Genomic DNA, 9,965 nt, shown 5'->3' on the forward strand with positions numbered 1-9,965 from the left:
GGTACCTGAGGGATGGGTTTAGGAACTGACATTGTGAAGCCAGGAGATGAGAAGACATAGGTGGGATCTACAGTCAGGAAATTGGAACTAGAGTTTTCCTTGCTAAACATCCTGAGCTGGACAAGTCACTTCCTTTCTCCAAGCATCAGTTTCTGCAGCTGAAAAGTGTGGGTTAAAAATAACCATCGCAGGGGGAAAGTCTGAGTGATAGCAGGATGTTTGCCTGGTCTCAAAACATCTCCCCACGAGACACGTATGCATTACAAGGGGAAAATGGCCACTTTACAAGGAGAAGCCTGGCAGACAGCCCTGTAACCGGGTGATCAAAGTTATCACTCCCTGTAATGAGACAGATCAGCGTCCCACGCTTCCTGGCATCACGCACTGAGAAGACTCACCAGCACGTCCGTACATTCCTGCCAAAAATGCACAACTTGAGTCTCATCATGGGGAGACATCAGAGGAACTCGGAATGACGAACATTCTACAACATAATTGGCCTACACTCTTCCAAAACGTCGAGGTGATGAAAGACAAAACGTCTGAAGTCTGCTCCCGACTGTGGGAGATTTAAGGGACCTGACAACTGATAACAGTGTTTGAGCTAGGATTTTTTTTTTTTTTCTGCTACAAAGGATGGAAATCCAGTGATGCCTACCTACATAATAGTATTCTATAAATGTTCAATTTCCTGATTTTTATAATGGGGTAGTGGTTCTATAAGAGGATTTTTGTTTTGGAGAAACATACTCTAAAGAATAAAGGGGTAGGGCTTCCCTGGTGGCGCAGTGGTTGAGAGTCCGCCTGCCGATGCAGGGGACACGGGTTCGTGCCCCGGTCCGGGAAGATCCCACATGCCGCGGAGCGGCTGGGCCAGTGAACCATGGCCACTGAGCCTGCACGTCCGGAGCCTGTGCTCTGCAACGGGAGAGGCCACAACAGTGAGAGGTCCGCGTACTGCCAAAAAAAAAAAAAAAAAAGTTTAAAGTTAAAAGAAAAACAATAACCACCTCATGGCACTGCTGTTGTTTTTTTAAAAGGTGAAGCCATTGCAACTCCTCCCTCTACAGAGTGCACCCGCCCCCCGAGACTCCTGCATCCTTTCCCCCTGTCACTCCCCTCCCCCCAGCACTCCCAGGGCCCACTCCACCCCCTCCTGCTGGCCGTTCTGCCTCTAGGTCCCTCCCACCCTCAATCCCCACCATGGCCAGAAAGACTCTTCTAAAAGGCAAATCTGACCTTATTTAAAACCTTTGCATGCCTCCTCCTTGCTTATAGGGCAAATTCCAGGCAAATAAGACCCTCTGAGCCGGGCTGCAGCCCATCCCTCGACTACCTGCCCTTCCTTGAGCCCAGGCTTCCACAGCACAAGATGACCAGATGACCGGGTGGCCAGATGGCCAGATGAACAGATGAATCACTGTCCTCTAGACTCACCAGGCTGTTTCCCACCTCCAGTCCTTTGGACGTGCTATTCCTTCTTTCTGGAAGACTCTTTCTCTCTTGCCCACAAAGCTTTCACCAAGACCCCCTTCAGCATCACCACCCTAGTCTCCCTGACCCACCAGCCCACGCCCCAGAGAAAGCCAATCGTCCCTTCTGCCGCACGAGCATTATGCCTCGGCTTCCTCCACAAACACACCTGGAGCAGGTGGGAGTCTCAACCCCCAACTCAGACAAGTGTTAGAGGATTTTTTTTAACATCCCAGCTCCCTTCCCCCTTGAGGACAAAAACTCTTCTGGCCTTTTCTACACCGGCTGACCATTTCCTCAGTGGACTCAAGCCCCAGCTGCCCACAGTGGCGGCTGAGTTGATGACAGGCTCTCTGGTGGTTGCTTTCCCTCCCTTGCACGACCTCCTGTCTCCCCTCCTGGGGTGCCCTTCATTGCCCAAATGAAGTACTTGCACTTCAATCCTTATCTCAGGCTCATCTTCTGGAGGAAACAAAACTAAGGCCGACAGCATGTCTCAGTGATGTTAGTCCCCTCCTTCTGTCCACATAAACTGATGACCATACAACCTGGCAAGTTCCCCTCTAATGCTTTAATCTAATGGTATAATACCAGGGGACTCTTCATTTCCTTTTCTATTCTAGCTCTTTGGGGAACAAATGAGGTGTAAAGGAAAGTACACGCTACTGTCCTCATACTCGCGGGTGTAAAAATCTTTCAGATTTTGTATTTCAAATTTGAAAATATCAAGAACAAGGTACCCACCTTCTACACTCCAAGGGATGAGATTAAAAAAAAAAAAAAAACTATTAACATAGTGTGTGAGTTCATCTTGGGTGACTTTTTTTTTAATATACTTTATTTTTAGAGTTTAGGTTCACAGCAAAATTGAGCGGAAGGTACAGAGGGTTCCCAAATACCCCCTCCTCCCCCCGACATGCCCAGCCTCCCCCACTATCACCATCCCCCCCACCGAGTGGTCCATTTGTTACAGCTGACGAACCCAAATTAACACATCATAATTACTCAAAGTCCATAGTTTACATTGCTGTTCACTCCTGGGGTGGTACATTCTATGGGTTTGGACAAATACGTAATGACATGTACCCACCATCATAGTATCATACAGAATAGTTACTTCCCTGAAAATCTTCTGTGCTCTGCCTCGCCATTCCTCCCTTTTCCCTAACCCCTAGCAACGACTGATTTTTTTTAATTGTCTCCATAGTTTTGCTTTTGCAATAATGTCATATAATTGGAATCATACAGTATGTAGCCTTTTCCGATCGGCTTCTTTCACTTAGTAATAGGCATTTAAGTTTCCTCCACGTCTTTTCATGGTTTGATAGCTCACATCTTTTATTGCTAAATAATATTCCTTTACCTGCATGTACCACAGTTTATTTATCCATTCACCTACTCAAGGAAAACTTGTTTGCTTACAAGTTTTGGCATTTATGAATAAATCTGCCATAAACATCCATGTGCAGGTTTTTGTGTGGACATGACTTTTCAACTCCTTTGGGTAAATACCAAGAATGAAATTGTTGGATTTTATGGTAAGAGCGTGGTTAATTTTGTAAGAAACCACCAAACTCTTCCCCAAAGTGGCCGCACCATTTTGCATTCCCACCAGAAACGACAGCTGTTGCTCTGCATCCTTGTCAGCATTTGGTGTTGTTGGTGTCCAGAATTTTGGCCATTCTAATAGGTGCACAGTGGTATCTCATTGTTGTTTTAATTTGCATTTCCCTGGTGACATAAGATGTGGAGCATCTTTTCATGTGCTTATTTGCCATCGGTACATCTTCTTTAATGCGGTATCTGTTCTGCTTTTTGTCCCATTTTTAACCTAGTTGTTCATTTTCTCTTTGAGTTTTAAGAGTTCTTTCTATGTTCTGGACAAGTGTTTTATCAAATATGTCTTTTGCAAATATGTTCTCCCAGTCTGTGGATTATCTTCTCATTTTCTTAACTGTATCTTTCACAGACCAGAAGTTTTTTTTTATTTTAATGATTTTATGATTTTAATGATTTTAATGATTTAATTCCAGCTTATCAATTATTTCTTCAACAGGTCTTGCCTTTGGTGTTATATCTAAAAAGTCATCACCATACCCTCAGCCACTTAGATATTCTTCTATGTTATCTTTAAGAAGTTTTATAGTTTTGCATTTTACATTAAGGTCTATAATCCATTTTGAGTTAATTTTTGTGAAGGGTGTAAAGTCTGTGTCTAGATTCATTTCTTTGCATGTGGATGTCCAGTTGTTACAGCACCATTTGTTGAAGAGACTATCTTTGGTCCATTGTATTGCTTTTACTCCCTTGTCAAAGATCAGGAGACTATATTTATATGAGTCTATTTCTGGGATCTCTAGTCTGTTCCACTGATCTAACTGTCCATTATTTCACCAGTACCACACAGTTTGATAGCTGTTGCTTTATAGTAAGCCTTGAAGTCAGATAGTATCAGTCCTCCAACTTTGTTCTTCTCTTTAAGTATTGTGTTGGCTATTCTGAGTTCTCTACCTCTCCACTCTCCATATAAACTTTAGAATCAGTGTGTTAATATCTACAAAATAACTTGATTGATACTGTCTTAAATCTAGAGACCACGTTAGAGCTGACATCCTGACAGTATTGAGTCTTCCTACCCATCTAGCTGGATCTACCATGTTTGTTACTGTTTTCTATTCATTGCCCTTCTTCTTCATTCCTATTTTTGTCTTCCACTCTTTTTCTGCTGTTTGTGGTTTTAGCTGAGCATTTTGTATGACTCCATTTCCTCTGCTTTCTTAGCATACTAATTATACTTCCTTTTTACTATTTTTTAGTTGTTGCCATAGAGTTTGCAATATACATTTACAACTAGTCCATGTCCGCTTCCAAATGACACTATGCTGCTTCACAGGTAATGCAAGTACCTTATAATAACAAAACATTCTTAATTCTGCCCTTTTATTCCTTGTTTCATTGCTGTTATTCATTTCACCTTATATAAACTCAATCATTGGCTACGAGCTTTACAAGTGCTCCTCAGTTTTTTCGCCCACCCTTTAGGTGATACAGGGTGGCTAGAGAGGGCTGGGGTTTGGTATTTCCCTTCCCCCAGTTCATTTAGGCTCTCATAAAACCCCAAAAGATTGGGTTCTGGTAAAAATAGTGTCATTTGAGTGCAAGCCTTGTTGAGAACAGTACGCTCTGGCATATCTCAAAACAGTTCCTCCTCCTGAAGGGATTTTTTTCCTCCCTTCTTCACTGTGAGAACCTGGTAGAGCTCCTGAAGGTAAAACTCACAAAGGTGTGGGATTCCTCCTCCCCACCCCGTGATCGCCCCCTCCTGGAGGTGTTTTTATTTCTCAGACTTGTCCACACCGAGCCTCTAGTAATTCATCAATTACAGTTCAGGATTTCCTACCCTGGAACTGGTTCCCATGGAGGTTTCTGCTCCAGTAAGTTGTGATTCTCTTATCCACCTGTCTATCTCTGCAATTTGGAAGGAAACAGTTTGCCCTGTGACCTCACTTGTCTGACAAATCTAAGAAGAGTTGCTGATTTTCCAGTTTGTTCAGCTTTTTACTAGTTGTTAAAATGGATGACTTCTAAGCTCCTTACATACCAGACCAGAAACCAAAAGTTAAGGTTAATTTTTTTCAAAGTCAAAACGATGATTCTCATACAGTTATAAAATGAATACATATCAAAAATTTACTTAACTCATCAATTATGAGGGAACCAGTGAGATACTATAATTGGCTCAAAAGAGAATTCAAGAAAACACGCACATACATAGACAATATAAATCCTGAAATGAATTTTCAAAGAGGTACAAAACTGGCCAATACCCACTGGGCAATAATTAATTGCATCTCCATCAGAAACAATTTATTTATATTTCTGAGGACAAGAATCATTTGAATTACTATAGTTTTGCTTAACTTACAGAACTGTAAAGGTTTACAATAAAAGGTAAAGATGGTCTGGAAGGGTACCCTAGACAGGATACTCAGTGATCTTTCTCAGCAATTCCAAAGTCTTCCCAATTTTTCCTGGAACAATTGAGTTGATAACTGTTTCTATTTTTCTATAACTTGCTTTAATTCCTATTTGAAGTCCCCATTCAGCCTAGATAGCAAAAACGTTACCTCAGTCCATTTGGGGTCACTTCCTCTTTCCCATGGATAGTATCTAAGTTTTGGGGGTTAGTGCCATTACTGGAGAAAGGGTTATCTGGTCTTCAGTGTCGTCTCTCCACCCTGAAGGGCACTAAGGTAAACATCGGACTGTGCACGTTGCCATGGAGACATCCCTTATTCCCATCAGTGGCTCCTTTAGGTCTAAAAGTTCTTGATGCTATTTCAAGTGCCCTTTTTAGGTACATATAAGTTCATCCTCTGGGACTGTGCCATGCTGAAGTGCAGGAAACTCCGTTTGGACATCCAAAGCCTGGTCTGCCCGAACGTTAGTGAGGCCATTTCTATCCTGGGGACTTTCTGAGCCCTTCCCTGGCAGCAAGGTCCAAGACCAGCCTGTTCTTATAGTCCACACACCATCTGGAGGCTCTGTCACCTCCCTAGGACATGACCCAGGAGGCAGGACCAAGAACCCGCTCCCTCTGTGATCCATCCCTGTCCCTCCCTCCTGTTCTAGAAATGCTTTTCTAGTCTAAGGGAAAAGGGAAAATACTTGCTCCTCCCATGAAGTGTTTTCCTAAATTTTTTACCCACTCCCCAAAGTATCTAAGCCTCCAAAATTCATGAGCCAATAAGAGAGACTTTTCTTTTGTATTTTTTGCTGCCCCAGTTCTCCCCTGAGTGCAGAGGGCTGGCTCAGGAAGGAAGGATAAATGCACCGGGGAGCGATATTGGTTATTTCAAACATATTGTTCCACCACCTGTGTATGACCCCCTGTACAGGGACTGTAAGTCACCTCTGATTCCCACAGCACCTGGCACAGTGCCTGCACACAGTAGGGGCTCAATATGGGCCAATGCACGTGGTGGTTAGCAGGGTGGCATTTAATTAATGTCAGTTTCCCAAAAGGAAATCAATGGACGTTATGGTTTCGAGCAACAGCTCTGGGGATGTGTAAATGGGGGTTCAAATTTTAATCCTTCTATTTTTTCGTTGCGAGATTGTAGGCAACTTATATGCCCTTGCTAAATCTCAGCTTCTTTACCTTAAAATGAGGGAAACAGTCCTGAGTTCACAATGTTGTGATGAAAATTCAATGAGATGTTATATATGTTATGCACTTAGCACAATGCCCGGCATACAGTAGGTGCCAGTGAATGCTGGTTATTGTCACTGTTGTCACCATTACTCAGACTCTAATTATTCTGTCCAGGACCTAAGCTGCTCACATCCTCTGTAATCGTGGGTTCCTATAGTGAAGTGGTGGCTGCTACTGAGGAAAGAGTCCTGGGACGGCATCATCCTATTAACTGTCCCCTTGTCCAGGTAAGAGAAGCCTCTGATGGACTCCCGGAGGTGAGAAAGCCCAGCCTCTACTGTGCTGTGGCCACAGTGGAGACAAGTCTGTACCCCAGTCTCACCACGGGGCACAGACACAGGCAGCCTTGCCAGCTGTCTGGTCAGAGGTCCCATGCAGCAGCAAACTGCAAAGGGCGCAGTTGCCAAAAACCAGGCGTGTGCACCTTGAAGCATCCACCTGTATCTAGAGAGAAGGTCCATTTTTGAGACTCTAAAATCAGGGCTCTGCCCAACACGAAGCACAGGGAAATAGATACTGAGTCGGTCAGTTCCATTTTGAGAAAATTTGGGCTTACGTCTCAGATAGCTCTTGCTAGTAAAATCCAACCACTGAGATATGAGTAGAGTAGACGTAATCCTTTCCTAGGTCAACTAGATAAGACAGGAAGCTGAAACTAGAGCAACCGCTCTGAAGCTTCAGCCTGCATCAGAACCACCTGGAAGGCTCCTTGAAACACACTTTTCTGGGCCCCAACCCTGCAGTTTCAGATTCCATAGGTCTGGGGTGTATGGTTACCAGATTTGCTAATAAAAATAAATGACTTTAGATTTGCATTTTAGCTAAACAATAATTTTTTTTTTTTTAGTTCTTAGTCCCAAATGTTGCATGAGACATACTTAGACTAAAAAAATCATTGTTGTGTATCTGAAGTTCTCATTTTACTGGGCATCCTGTATTTTGTCTGGCAACCTATGGGGTGGGTTGCGGGGGGGGGTACACTTGCGTGTCTACAAGTTCCCAGGTGATGCTGTTGCTGTGGTCTGGGAACCACACTTTGAGAACCACTGAACAACCCAGACACCCCCTTCAGCAATTTCCAGTTCAGCTCTGAGCACTACTGGTTGGAGCTTCCCACCCTGGAGGCAAATACAGAGGTATCATAGATAACTTCAGGTACCTGGGTATTTGCCTCCAGGGTGGGAAGCTGGTGCCAGAGGGCCAGCTAAAGTGCCTTTAGCAGCTCATGACTGTCCTGGTCACTGAGAGGTGGATCTCACCATTTAACCTTAAAGATTATAATAATTTCAACAACAGTTAATCCTCTAGGGACAGAGCAAATTTGATTTTTCTTGGCTAAGTTTGTGCAGACTTCTTTGGAAACTGGCCCTGCTGGCTTTGAGGGAAGGAGATACTGATTTCCTGGTAACAAGGCGCTTCTCCTCTGTATTTGGAAATCAATCCTTACCTTGGTTTCCTGCAGCAGTGCTGTTCTATGCGCTACATGCTTCCCCCTGCCTTGGCTCAAGACCACAGGTACAGAGAGATGCAGGGGAGCCCTGTAAGTCCTTCTTTATTTCTGTTGGCCGAGCGGTTGTTTGCGCTTTATACTCATGCCCAGGACCGTGATCGAGTGAGAGTTGCAGCTTGCTATGGGGGTAGTTCTTGTCATTTACATTCCAGATGAGCAACTGCTGTTTCCCATTGACTGTATGTTTCTACATGCGGAGATCATACATAAAGACAAAGAGAGTAAAATAAAAAGAATACATTCAGGTGAAATCAACAACCAAGAATACATTCAGGTGAAATCAACAACTATTTATTGTGATTACAAGAGCTTGTGATTGTCCTGTCTCCTCTCCTGTGTTTTTCTCAGTGATGGTAGACACTGGCTTTTTTTTTTTCTTAACATTTTTATTGGAGTATAATTGCTTTACAATGGTGTGTTAGTTTCTGCTTTATAACAAAGTGAATCAGCTATACATATACATATATCCCCATATCTCTTCCCTCTTGCATCTCCCTCCCTCCCACCCTCCCTATCCCACCCTTCTAGCTGGTCACAAAGCACCGAGCTGATCCCATCTACCCTGGGTCCCTCTGCCAGAGGTGCTAATTTAGTTGGTCTGGGTGTAGCCTGACCAAGGGGAGTTTTCAAAGCTCCCCTGGTGGTACAATCACTTTAGCAAAATGTCGGGCAGGATTTACTGAAGTTGAAGTCCTGACCTCGTGACTGCTGCATCCCTGTTCCCGGGGGAAATACAGGCTTAGGTTCCCACGAGCCTCTGGTCACAACATTGCTGCCAGCCAATCAACACATAACCTTGTTTTATGTGCGTTTCTGTCTCAAGACACCTATTTTATACATGCAGTTGACTCCTTAGCACTGAACTCACAGCCCACGGCACGATCACTCAACGCCCCAACCAAGCTCATTTAACACACGTGATTTCTCCACGAGGCACAGCACAGCCTCTTGAGCTTAGGAAGACAGACAGCACTTCAGCCTTAGGCTTGGGGCCATTTTAAACATTGAAATCACCAACAAAATGCACAAAATGTGGCACTAAATATACAGTGAAAAGACCAGTTGTTTACAGTCTGAGAGCTGAAACAAGAAGGCAGGGCATTGCCTCGTTTGCCCTCAGCTGGGAGGGCAACTCAAATTTTCCACTGCTCCACACATGCCGGCAAATGACTGCAAATGTGAGTGAGTATTGACTTCCAGGGCTACAAATCATTTTAGCAAATAGGCAAATTCTCAGTACGGAATCTACAGATAATTAGGGCAGACTGTACATCTGTCCTCAGCCCTGGCAATCCACTCCACTGCTAGACCAGAGAGCACAGGTCCCCCAAAAGGTAAGTGCAGAATGCTCACTGCAACTTCCTCAAAACAGTGCAAACACAAGGAGACACAAGGAGTTGAGGAACAAATTGTAGTCATAGGACCTTGATTTGGGCACGATGCCCGCTCGGCAATGAATGGTGTTGAGCTATTTACCATCCCGAGTCTGGTTTTCCACTTTCTAAGTCCCCGCCTCATAAGATCGTGGGAGGGATTGGATGAAATGTGAAATTACTTTGTACAGCAGAGCTGCACTCTTATAGACAGAAGATTCCAAAGTCGAGCCACTAGGTCAAAATCATGAAGGGTCATAACTGGCTAAAGGCTGAGAAGTGTTACTGTTTGCAAAGCCCTTAAAGGGCTTCCCTCACTTGTCTGCCATGCTGGCTCGTTCCTGGTTACCCAGATAGTCCGACCACAGCCAGATTGGAAGAGGTCCAAGGCCAT

This window comes from Stenella coeruleoalba (assembly GCF_951394435.1).
Source record: "Stenella coeruleoalba genome assembly, chromosome: 15".
Taxonomy (NCBI): domain Eukaryota; kingdom Metazoa; phylum Chordata; class Mammalia; order Artiodactyla; family Delphinidae; genus Stenella; species Stenella coeruleoalba.